Source organism: Bos taurus, chromosome 16 (assembly GCF_002263795.3).
Source record: "Bos taurus isolate L1 Dominette 01449 registration number 42190680 breed Hereford chromosome 16, ARS-UCD2.0, whole genome shotgun sequence".
NCBI classification, from domain to species: Eukaryota; Metazoa; Chordata; class Mammalia; order Artiodactyla; family Bovidae; genus Bos; species Bos taurus.
The window spans coordinates 42804414-42816812 of NC_037343.1; the positions used below are offsets into that span (position 1 = coordinate 42804414).

General features: G+C 53.1%; 1 protein-coding gene across 2 annotated transcripts in view; it reads left to right on the forward strand.

The window, feature by feature from the left end:
• Window positions 1-675: 675 nt before the first annotated feature.
• The window catches only part of CASZ1 (castor zinc finger 1), a 155340-nt gene continuing 143616 nt past the window's right edge, over window positions 676-12399 (forward strand). For both annotated transcript variants that reach the window (XM_059875712.1, XM_059875714.1), the window contains exon 1: window positions 676-706. The gene's annotated coding sequence lies outside the window, so the exon portion shown is untranslated. The remainder of the gene's footprint in view (window positions 707-12399) is intronic.

Sequence of the window (12399 nt, forward strand, 5' to 3'; positions counted from 1 at the left end):
GTACATTATCTGCAACTCTCTCCCGCCCTTCGCCCCGGGCCCCAGGTTCATTTTTCACGACCTATCTTGTTCACTTAGGGATTTATTTCTTGCACAGTGGACTGAATGAAAAACTCCTTGGCAAAGAATAAGTGCAAAGCAGGTATCAAACAGTGAGAACATCACATCCTTTTGGGTTCAGCAATTCTAACATCCTAACTTGCAGAAAAGAGCTAGTTCTTCAGTGGAAAAGTGCGAAGCAGACTGGCTCACAAGGTTCAGAACAGGTGGAAAGTAACCCACTCCTGTCCCTCCTCTCTTGTCCCCCGGCCTCTACTCCACTCAGTCTGGGGTGGAGAAGGCTTCTCCACCCGCAAAAGGGAGTCTTGAGCTCACATGCTGCTCCGCAGGCCGGGTCTAACCGCGCGTGCCAGCAGAGCTCAGCCGGGGCGATGGGTGGGAAGAAACCGGGAGGGGAAGGTCTGGGGGTGTGAGGGTGGAGCAGAGCCCGGCCCCGCGATCCGGCCCGGGTTTTGCATGCCACCCATTCGCCCGCTCTGCCGCGGAGAATTCCATAATCACAGCGGGCGAGAGCGGAGACTGGGAGCGAAAAATCCGGGATCCGGCAACTTTGGGCAGCGCATGCGCGCCCGCGGCGCTCCATCCCAAACACACACACATTTTTCCCCCGGACTTGGAAAGTCACCCAAAGCCGCCCCAAGTGCAGGTAAGAGACTCGGCGCTCCCTCCGCCGCGCCCCCCTCGACCCCCTCAGTTCCGCAGCCCTCCCGGGGTGCTTCCCCGCCTCGCCCCCTGTCAGGGTGCAGTCCCCCACTCCCGGGGCTGCCGCTTGCAGTCGGGAGCGGGCGAGCGAGCGAGCGATCGAGAGAGCCAGCCAGCCAGCCAGCCAGCCTGCGCGCGGCGGCTGCCACCCAACTCCGGCCGTGCGGGAGGCAGGGGACACGGAGGGCTGGCACCCGGGCGCAGGGCGGCGCGTCGCCCGCCGCGGCCAGGGAATGCCCAGCGCGCGATTCCGGGGAAGGAGAGGGCTGCTGCTCCTGGGGTCACTTACTCCAACTGAGGGGGCGGCGGGGTAGCGGAGAAGAGGGGGAGGCGCCAGGCGCGAGTGCAGGACTTTGCAAATAGGTGGGGGCGCCCCCCGCGGTGCGGGCTCGGGCGGGGGGCAGGTGCTCGCGAATACCCTGTAATCACTCCTTCCCCCTACGCTCCCCCCAGCCCCCCGAGCTGCAGGGGTTCGTGCGCTCTCCAGGGCAGAGAAGGAGGCAGGGGTGAGGGGCGCCTGGGGTGACTTTGCAAGACTTTGTTCAAGGGAGGGGGTGGGTGGGGAGCCCCTCCAACCGACTCTTGTGCCCCAATACTGGGGTGTAAATGCTACCGGCAGAGGTAGGCAGTGTTCACTGTGGGGTGCCAAGGGGTGCCTCCTGGTTGGAAAACGAAGGCGAGAGGTTGCTTGGCTGGGGGGAACGGCGCCCCCGTTTTCATTTGTGCCTGGGAAGTTTGTCTCAAGTGCGCTGCTCCGGGCGAGGCAAGTGGCGCTCCTCACTGCCCCCCACCCCCACCCCAGCCTCCCCGGGCGCAGGGCTGGCATGGCTGGGCACAGGGAGCCGGGGCGCCGGCTCAGGGCCGTGTGACTGTCGGCCGGAGCCCGCCTGGGTCCCGGGAAAAGTTCGGGGGAGTTGCCGCGGTTGTCGTGTGCGCTGGAAGAGAAGTTGCGTCCGGAGACTTGGGACGCCGGGCTGGCGGGCCGGTGGGCGGGTGGAGCCGTGAACTCCTAGGAGGCTCGGCCGAGGTGGGCGAGGGTCTGGCGGGGTCTGTACCCTCCAAAGTGGGCTGATAGTGACCTCGGGGCTCAACAGTTGGGGAAGGGGAGCCCTAAATCCAGGGGCGCACGGTTGAAATAGGCACCAGGAGGAGGACCGAGAATGGTAGCTTGTGGGAATACAGGGGGGCACCCAAGGGGAGAGGCCCGGGCCGCCTGGCCACTTGGGGTCGAGTTTCAGGGCAAAGGAGCGCGCGGTGGCAGGCGGAGGAGTGTCGGGGAGCGGGGCTCCAGGGGGCGCATCGGAATGGGGGATCCGGCCGGACCGACAGTCCCGGGGCAGGGGGCTGAGTCGTGCGCTCAGGGTGAGCCGGCCGGGCGGAGCGGCGGCCGGTTTATTTTTACTCGGTGGCATTTGCAGAATGTGCAGCTGATGGCCGTCGGCCGCCAGGAAGTTTTGCTTTCTGTTCTTTCTCTCTTTCCTAAGCCAGCGCGGCCGGGAGCGGGCGGGCTGGGAAGCCGGGCCTGGGAGGGGAGGGGGCGGCCGCTGGGGTGGCAAGGTACGAGGCAGGGTTGCACTGGGGCGGCGGGCGGGGGCTGGCCGGGCGAGGGTGGCGGGCGGGTTCTGGGCCGCTGCAGAGCTTTGGGGTGAATGTCTGTCCCCAGCGTTGGAAGCTCCTCGGCGAGGGGAACAGGTGTATGCGCCGTCAATCACGGCGGGAGGGATACTTTGGGGGCGTAGATTAAGATAATAATAATAGATTTTTCTCCAGGGGGTGGGCGCAGATTCTTCTTCCAAGCCATCCCCGACCCGGGTCCGGTGTTGGGGGAGGAAAGGAGTGCCGAGGGAGTCAGGGGGCCGCTTCACCCTTCCACACAAGTTCCTCCTGACCAGCCTCAGCTTGGGAAGTGGGCCCTGGGTGCGGCCAGGACCTCCTTCCAGTCACGCTGGGGAGGGTGCGGGCGCATGTACGGTGTGTATGACTTGTCCACCAGCGAAGCAGCAACAACACCCCTCCAACGAGCCTGGAGCTCCCCCAGACCCGGCTGGACCAAGGGGTGACTCCGGGTTATGCGTCGCTGCCCCGGCGGAGTCTGAGGCCACGACCCTTAGAGTGTGTGGTTGTCCCGCCAACATCCCGTACACTCAGACATAGGGACGGCGAGGGGGGAAAGGCCAGGGTAGTCGTAGGGTAAAGTTGGTAAATTTAGGGCGCCTCTAAGCTGGTACAGACGCGCGATGAGAGCGCGCGAGGGGACTGGAAAACGGATCGCTGGGCAAATTGGTGCGCCCCCCCCCCCGCCGCCCACCCCACGGCGCGCGCGCGCGCGCACACACACACACACACACACACACACATACACATACACACACACACACACACACACACACACACACGTCGCCGTCCTAAAGGGAGCTGTCCGGGCTGAGCAGGAGCAGCTGCGCCGGGCGTGGTGAGGGGGGTAGTTGGTCCCCGGGGGCTGCGCCCGGGCTGCGCTCCACGTGCCCAGAGGGGGCGCTGGGCCATTCGGCGCCCGAGCGCAAAGCTCTGGGTTTGCGCCCTGGTGGCGGCGAGGCTGTGCGTCCCGGGCGGGCGTCGCGTCCCGCGCCATCTCCGGCGATTCGCACTGCCTCCGCTGACGCCCAGCCTCTTTCCCACTTCCCAAACTTCGGCATTCTGGCTTTCACCTCACTGGAGCTCTGAGACTCTCTCCAGGGCAAGGTGGGAAACTTTTCCCTTCCGGGCAGCGGCCACCGTCTCTCTCCCCGGAATCCGGCGAATTGGAGAGATTGACACCACCACCCCCATCTTGTTAGCCACCTTAGAGGCGGTTAACGAGAGTTTATGGGGAATATTGTTGAACTTCAGTAATCAGGTTTCCAGCGATCTTATGCCTCCTGTTTAATTTATTAGACTAGTTATTTATTCTGTTGATGATAATCTGTTGCTGGTTTCTATGGAGATGTTAAACTGATCTCTTTCAGAAATCAAACTCCATATGCACTAAAACGTTTAAAGGGGCAGTGCCTCCCTCCTTTTTCCGCCCCCCCTGCCTTTTTTTGTTTTGTTTTTTAGACTTTGCACCTTGCAGACACTTCGCGTCTTTCTCTGAGTCTCGGTGCGTTTTATTTCCTTCTTACGAAGGAGAGGAGCCCGGAGACTCACGCTTTGTGGCAAGTACTGCTTATTATGGCTAGAAGAAAGCCAAGGCTTTGATCCCTAAGTTGCATCATCATTTAAAACAGATCATTTCACCACCACCCTCTTCTCCCCATAATATAAGAGCAAAATTCTTTCAAGATCAAAGAATCCAATCTTAAAAAAAAAAAAAACAAAACACTATTGTTAAAAAAAAATAGGAAGTCAGTCAAATGTGAACCTCTCCTATATATCTGCTCTCCTTGTGTTTAAAGAATTTTTTAATAAGAAAAACAAAACTTGTAGCTCAGCTAATTTTTTATACTTATTAATAGTTTATCTTGCCCCCCCCACACACACTTTTTTTTAATTTAAAAAGAAGTTCAAAGTTAGATTTCTCTGCCTGTGGGGGTTGAGGTATATTTGCTTCTCATTTAGATCCTGACCATCTGTTTTTGGAAAACTAGCCTCTGGGAAGAGGGGGAAAGGAGTTTTTAGTCAAACTTAATGGAGTACTTAAAAAAAAAATACTCACCCAAATATTTTAAAGTCTTCATTTTTCCACTTTTTAGGAGAATATCAGTAACCTCTGTCTGGTGTGTGAAAGCATATCAACTTTCCCCCCCTTTTCCTTTTCTCTTCTCCTCAGGTATTTTTCTGTAGACTTCTGACTTTGAAGGGACTGGGTGCAGTGAATTAAGAAAGTAAGGCAGAAAAAAATTATCTTGGTTTGTGACACTCTGAAGAATTGCAAACCCACTCTGAACTCAGATATTTATCATGCTGACAGATATGATACAAAGCGATTGCATTTCCTAATGATCCTCTGGGACTAAGTTGTAGGTAAAACCATTTAATGCATTTTTAATATTAAAGTAAGGCCTGGGTTCCATCTTCTTGAAGGTGAGGGGAGTGGATGTCCTTCTCTGGAGCTGATGCTTTCAGAGTATACTGTTTTGCTTTTTCAACTCGAGCCCCCCACCTCCACTCCTTGATATCTCCACTTACTTTGGGGAGAGTTGAGCCTCACACAGGGCATTTGGCTTTATAAATAAATTTATATCTGGCCAGAAAGTCCAATGCTAAATAAGAGCACACTTTTGAAAAAAAGAAGAAAAAACAAACCTCAGACTCCACCCCTGCTATAGGAAATAAAACAGAGGCAATACTTTTTTTTTTCTCCTTCTACCATCCTGGTTCTCTTTTATATTATTTTATTTTGGAAGAGGGTGGAGTGGTTGTTACTTCTTAGCTCAGAGGAGAGAGGAGTCATTCCTGTTATTTCCCTCTTTGCTATATTTTAAAAATTTGTTTGATTTGGATTGCAAACAGAACAGGCTTACGGGTAGAAAAGAGCACTGTGGCTTTAAACTCACGAGTTTGCATATTCTCCTTGTATCTTTCCCCTTTGCTAATTATTGTGTTGTTTTCAGAGCAAATATGTCATATCCATGGCGACCGGGCAGGTTTATTGTCTTTCTGAAGCAATAGCTCACATAAGTAATTAATGACTTTCTTTTTTTTCCTCTGGCTTAGGTTAAACAGATCATTCAAGGAAAGTCATATCTCTCTTCTCTCTCTCTCTTTCTCTCGCTCTCTTTTTTAGCCCAGTGACATAAGAACATGAGTTAGAACAAGAAGATACTTTAACCAAGAAGTCAACAGCTTATTTTCCTCCATTTCTTTTAAAAGCTAAAGTGTCAGCTTTCAGACATATGAGGCTGTCATTCTTGCAGCCGAGAGCAGTGCAGTCCACGCCTGGGTTGGAAATTCATCTGAAGGTTGTACAGCAGGGGAAGTCTTGGCATGGGGGGAGTAACCTGAAGGAATTTGCTTTTGAGCTGGGGGGAGGCACTCCAAAATGAGTATTTCTCCTGTATTTAGCAGAATTTAATTACATTGTTTACAGGAAAGAATTAATGAGTTGGTAGTAATGTGCAGGCCCCCCTCACCCCCGCCCCCTTTTCCCAGTCTGGTTAATTGGAAAGACAAAGTTTTTCTTTTTGATTCACCTTGAACTTCAGCTTTCTCCAGTCTTTGTCTCAACTGCTTTTTCCTGGAAAAGTACCTTTTGGAATCCCCTTTAGTTAGTATTTCCAGAATAATAGCGGGGGGTTATTTTTGTTTTTTATCCCTTAGACCTACATGCAACTCGAAGCTGGTTTCTGCGTCTCAGGAATCGACAGCTATGGTGATTGACTATGACTTGGATTTTTAAACTTTTTTTTCCTTTTTTGAGGGGGCAGCTTTTGAGGATGTAAAATGATAGAGACAGCACATCCCCTTTCCGTAGCTAGTAATAGTATCGGGGAGGGTAGAGGCAATGTTTTCCTTTTTTTTTTTTTTAAAAAAAAAAAAGGAAATCACCATTTATGTTCCACCTTTTTCAAATGGACCTTTTGCTAATAAGAAGCTTTATGATGTCACCCCGTAACTTTAGAAATATACTAAGTGTCCAACTGATATTCTCCAGCAGCCCCCGCAATAGATAGACACTAATTAGGCACATTTATATGCTGCTGCCCCTCTTTTTGAAATTTCACATATAGCCAAGGGTTTGTGTGTGTCCTTAAGAAAAGGGAATGAGATAAAGAGAAAAGCATTTATGTTATACTTCTACTTGGACACAATTAAAAAGGATAGTTCCCCCATCTGAAGTAAGTTAAAAAAGGCTGTGACTCAACTGAATGAATCTTGAGGCTTTTGGCATTCACAATAAAAATAAAAAGCAGAAGAAAGATTTATTTGGGATCTGGTTTCTGAAGAGGAGAAGAGAAGGCCAGGCAAGTCTGATGCTAAGACTCCAGCGGAGTTGTAATTGAGCCCGTAACCTCTTGATGTCTATATCAGAAAAACAGACACGAGCAGAGGGAACGGAGAAGAGGCAAACAAGCCTTGTAGAGGAGGGAGTGCAGGGGGAGATTCACAGAGAGAGAGATTTAATTTATAGACATTTTAAAAACCGTAATTTCATTAGGATCTGTTCTTCCCCTTCTCTGAAGGGCAGCCCGGCAGACCGATAAGGCCGGTCCCTCTGCCGGGATGTATGGTGTGGCTGGGTGGGCAGGAACGTGGGCATCCTTGTCAGTTTCGAGGGAGCATTGCTTCCCCTCTGCCCACTTTCTGCTGGCCTCCTTATTTTGGAATTTAAAAGTCCCACATGGCCAAAAGTTAGCTGTGGCTGGCTTCCGGCTGTCTGGTTATCTCCCCTGTGCCACGCCGCTCTGTGAGTGGGTCTGTCTCCTGCTTGGCCTTTGGCATCAACGATGCGTCTTCCTTCTGTCGCCAGGCAGCCCGTGGTTCCAGCCATGCGAGACCACTGGAAAGGGGGGCACCCCTGTCTCTGCCCCCCTCAAGTTCACCAAGTTAAGTTGCTGTCGTTCGGAGGCCATGGTGTCGGGGTTGGGGGGGGGGGCAGGATGCTAAAGCCCGTCGTAAATTCTGCAAAAATTAATCAACCGTTTAAGAGCTGCACGTTAAGAAGGGTGTGTGGGCAAGCTGGGCCCTTCTCCTGCTCCCCCTGTTCAAAGTCCAGCAGAGCGAGGGGTGGCCTGGACGGTGGGAAGGGAAGGGGGAATTGTGTGTGTGTGTTTTTAATCTGAATAATTGAGAACAACTAGAGAGAGGGAAGAAGAGAGAGGGATTTGTTGAATATAAATCCTCAAGTGCCCTTGTTCCATATTGTTGGAATTTTTTTTTTCCCTTTTGGTCTGGATTTGTCCTGTGTGTCTTTGGTGGAAAAGACACGTAGAGAAAGAGAGCAGAGGGGGATAGGGGTGGGGAGAGAGAGAGAGAGAGAGAGGGAAGGATGGAGAAGAGAGAGAGAGAGGGAGACGTGTGGCTCCTTCGAAACTCATTATCATTCTTAATAAGTCTTAAGGAATAAAGGAGAGCATTGAGTGTAAATGCTGGGTAATCCTAACACTTCTCAAGGTGAGAGGAGTCTTGAGGACACAGAGAAAAGAGAGAGCAGAGGAGGGGGTGGGAGGGGCCCGAGCAGCTCTGGGGGAGTGGCAGGCCCAGAGTCTGGGGGACTCTGCAGGGGGCCTGGAGGCTGGGGTGGGGGATACCTGGAGGAACCCAGAGGAGACAGTTGTCCAAGACGACCCTGGGGATCTGCAGGAGACGGTGACCGCCTGGGACAAGGAGCAGGGGTGTTGGGAACATCTTCCCGGGGTCAGCCCTGCTGTTGGCTTAGGGCCTTTGCACCTTCCTGGGCACTATCTCCCCAGGCAGCTCGGCCCCCGCTACCCCCCGGCTTCAGGTTCCTGGAGAAGGCCCTGGGCTCCTGCTCTGGCTCCGGTGCATTGTCCGCTCTGGGAGGCGGGAGAGAGAGCCACTGCCAGAGCTCAGCTCTGGACACTAGGTGGCTTAGAGCATCTGCGAGGTTTTCCAAGACCAGCCGCCGCTGGCTTCCTCTCTTCTCCTGGATGGTGGGCTCCCCTGTGCCTGTCCTCTGCTGGGTCTGCGGGCAGCCCTGGCTGACAGGCAGGAGGGGCAGTGGGCACAGGCCCAGGGGGCATGGCACGGCTCCCAGGGCCAGCGATCCCAGTGAGCAGCTTCCAGGCGAGGCGAGGAGGAGGCCAGGGGCAGCTCCCATGGGAGGAAGGCCGCCGGTCAGGTCACTTACAGGAGGGCCAGTTGGAGCCCAGCCCTGTGTTCTCTGCCACTTGGGCCTGAGGCACTGCTGAGTCCCTGATGGGGGTGGGGTTGGTGGGGGGGGCGTGTCTTGGCTTCTTCCTCTTTTGAGTTCATGTGCGCCCCTTTGAGAATGTTCTTAATAAAAAAATCTCATCAGCACAAATACTGCTTATACTTTGAAGGATTTCACAGATCTTGTAAAGCCAACTAAGGACCCTCTAGGGTCCCTAGCTCTGGTGGGCTTCTTTCTCATGCTCCAGGACTGTAGGGAGGAAGTGGGCAGTGAGGAGGGCAGTTCTCACAGCCACTCCCACCCCTGCTGGCCTCAGTACCTGGAGAGCAGAGCCATGTCAAGCTGTGACACCAGGCCCCCGCAGGTGGATGGGTGCCAGTACTCAGGCTCCCATCTGAAGAGCCACACCTGCTTAGGTAGTTTTCCTCCTCCAGGCCAAAGGCTGGCTCCCCCTCATCCGACTGGCATTGTCCAGGATTCCTAGGGTGTTTGAGAAAGGGTCTTAGCCAAGGTGACATCAGAACCATGGATTGTTTTCTCTGGGGACAGAGGTGGGCAGGAAGACACAATTCAGGTTTGACTTACTGTAGTCAGGTTTTGTGTGTGTGTGTGTGTGTTTAAAACTCTGTTTCTTTTGGAAAGCAACTTCTGGGGAGCATGCAAAAGGGGGTGCGTGGGAGTTAGAGATGAAGGCTGATGACTGAGCTGGTGTGAAGCCCGGAGGGGGAGCAGGACGGGTTAATGGCGGGTGGATTCTGCTTTTCTGTGGTTTAAAAGCAGTAATGACCAAATTGCATGCCCTGCGTGTGCCTTGCTGACGAGATTTACCGAAAGGAAGCTGCACTGCCTCTCTGCTGCTGGTCTCGGGGTGGGTAAGCGTGTGTGTATGTGTGTGTATGTGTGTGTGTAAATGAGAAGACGGGGTGGGGGAATTAGCTCTGCCAGGCTGGCACCCTTCCCCAGCACTAATTGCTGGCAGAGTACCCACGGGGGCTGTGCCAGCGTCTCCAGCTCCACCCGCCCCCCTCGCCCCCGGGGAGCTCAGCTGTGCAGCTCGCTATGTGAGGGCCATTTCCGGGCCCACTAGTCCCGGAGGCTCCTTTGGGAATTTCAGGGAAATCTGATCCTTGGTTAGGGGTGGGGGGGGGAGGGCGGGGCTGGACCATGGGCCAAGCCCCAGCACCCCTGATCTGGGATGAGGGGACAAGGTAAGTCTTGGGTGGTCCAGAGCTCTGCTGAGGTCTAGTTGCAGGCATCAGGAGACCCCATTCCAGTTTTGATTCTGTAGTAAATCACTGTGTGGCCTTGGGCAAGTCATTTGACCTCTCTGAGCCTCAGTTTCCTCTCTTATCAAATGGCCTCTGACACTCTTGCCCTTACAGGGTTCCCCTGATTGTCGGCTGCACTTGTAGCTGTGAAAGTCCTTTGAAATAATTAAGCGTAATGAAGAATTTATCATGGTTGTGTTGTCAAGTGCAGGGTGCCCACAATGTCAGGGGAGCCGGTTTTATATAACATGGTATTAGTCTCAAAGGGGACCCCTGTGAATTCCATTCCAGAAAGCCTCGAGCCTGGATATTGTGTGGTGCTGGGCTTTCATTTCTGTATCAGGTTGTGATGTGGTTCTTTTTTTGAGGGGGAGGGTAGATAAGTTGTGTAATTCAGTTTTTAGAAAATGAACAACTAATAAAAAAAAGAAAGAAACTGAACAGTTAAACGTATCAATCTGAATGAATCTCAAAAACAATATTAAGACCAAAAAAACAAGTTATCAAAATCACTGTGAGCTTGGGGCTGAGTTGGAGGGTGGTGTTGCTTTTCAGGCAGTATAGGGGAGCCCATTCCGGATGTGTGGTGTGCTTAACTGTGTGGATATGTGGATTCATTGAGGAGCTGTGTATACTGTAGAGGATGCATTCTGGAGCACGCTAGCTGGGGGCCAAAATCGTGCCCTTACATTGCTTACTTAATTAGCCTGTGCCTCAGTTTTCTCATTTGTAAAATGGGGGTAACAATCCCTACCTTGTGGGGTTGATGTGAGGATTAGATAAGCTAAAATGCATGAAGTGTTTAGAACAGGCCTGCGTATTCTAGACTCACTTCAGGGTGAGTGTGCACGCATTTGCTGCACACCAGGGAGTAGATGTGAGGGTTGGAGGAGGTAGCCCTCTATGTATCTGGGGGCGGGGGCCCTGCTAGGAGTGGGTTACTATGGGATCAGTTGGAAATTCTGAATTTTGTGTTTTATCTATGGACTGCCTTGGAGTCCTCCTGATATTTTTTTTGGTGATGAATCAGAAGGGGATGAGAAGTAAGACTGTGCCCACTTTCAGAGTTAGATGCCCCTAGTCGGGGAGGGGTCATTGGTCTCTCTTTTCTGTTGTTGTCAGACTGACTGTTCCTGGAGCTGAGGGGGTGGGATGGGGGGAGGTCCATCACAGAAGCCGTTGGACATGGGAGGCAAGGGGGTTGGATGGGGGGCAGATCCTGGGAACTCACTCCGGGTGTCAGTGGCCTCTGTCTGTGTTTTCGCGGCCCAGGAGCCAAATGCTGAGTGCCGAGGGGTGGAGGGGCCGGGGGGTCTGCGCGTGCGCAGAGGCTCTGCTGTGGTGGAGACGTGTGGCTGGCAGAGGGTCAAAAGCTGCTGTTGGAGTTGGGCTGAGCCCCGTGTGAACTGTGTTTCTGTCAGCTGGGCGGATGAATTCCTCTAATTCTTTGTTTCCACGTCTGTAAAATGGGAGTTGGAATTCCTACCTTGTGAGAATTAGGTGAGAGGAGAGTGATCGTAGCTACTGCACGCTAAGGATTGACGTCCAGTACCCTTTCACGGACCGGGCTTTGCCCAGCTAGCAGCATACAGTAGGGACCGTGGGCTCAGGATCAGGTGATTGACAGGCCAGCCCCTGGCCAAGCCTAAGGTGGGCCCCTGGATGCCCTGAAGCTGGCTGGGGTGCAAGTGGGCCTAGCCAGGGGAGCTAGGGCAGGGGCATGATGTGGGTGGAGCCAAGGTTTCCCCCTCTCCCCTTCCATGATCCTGCCTGGAGCCGGGATTGGGGGAAGCACTCCCCACGCCTGGGCCAAGGTGGGGAAGGAAGGGCCCAGAGCAGAAATAGAGGAGGCCCCGCAGCAGTGACCTAAGGAGGCAAGGGCATGGGGGCTGTGAAGTGGGGAGCACTGGAGGGTCGAGGGGCACTTATGGAAGATGAAGTGTATGAAACTCCATCGGCCTCTCCCATTTCACTGTGCTATGCCAAAACACCCCGGTTCTTGTTTCACTATCTGAGATCTGGGAGCAGGTTAATTTCCATGACGAACTCCAGGCCACGTGCTCTGAGGATTTATCTAATTAAATTGATGCTTTTTTCTAAGAAAGAAAGAAAGGAGGGGAGGGAGGGAGAAAAAGATAGGGACAGAGGGAGGGAAGGAAGGAGGGAGGAAAAAGAAATAGAGGAACTGAAAGAAGGAAGGAATGAGAGGGAGGGGAGAAAGGCAAGAAGGAAGAAAAGAAAGATTAAAAAAAAGAAGGAAGGAAAAGAGGAAGGGAGACAGATAAGCTGGAAGCAGACCAGTGATTTCTGAAAGGCTGTGACAGAGTGGAGGAGATGCCTGGTGGTTGGGGCCAGGACGGGCTTGGGGGTGGGGTGGGGTGGGGGGCTTATTAATGGGCCATGTTTCTGTCTTTGGTTACTTTTTGTATATTTCTAACATAGCTCTTGGGTTCAGAGGGAAAGGGGTAGCTGGAGGGATTCTATTCAACACAGTAGCCACCAGCCCATGTGGCAACTTAGATTAAGTTCATCAATGAACTTGCCACATTTTTAAGTACTCTGTAGCAGGCAGTGGCT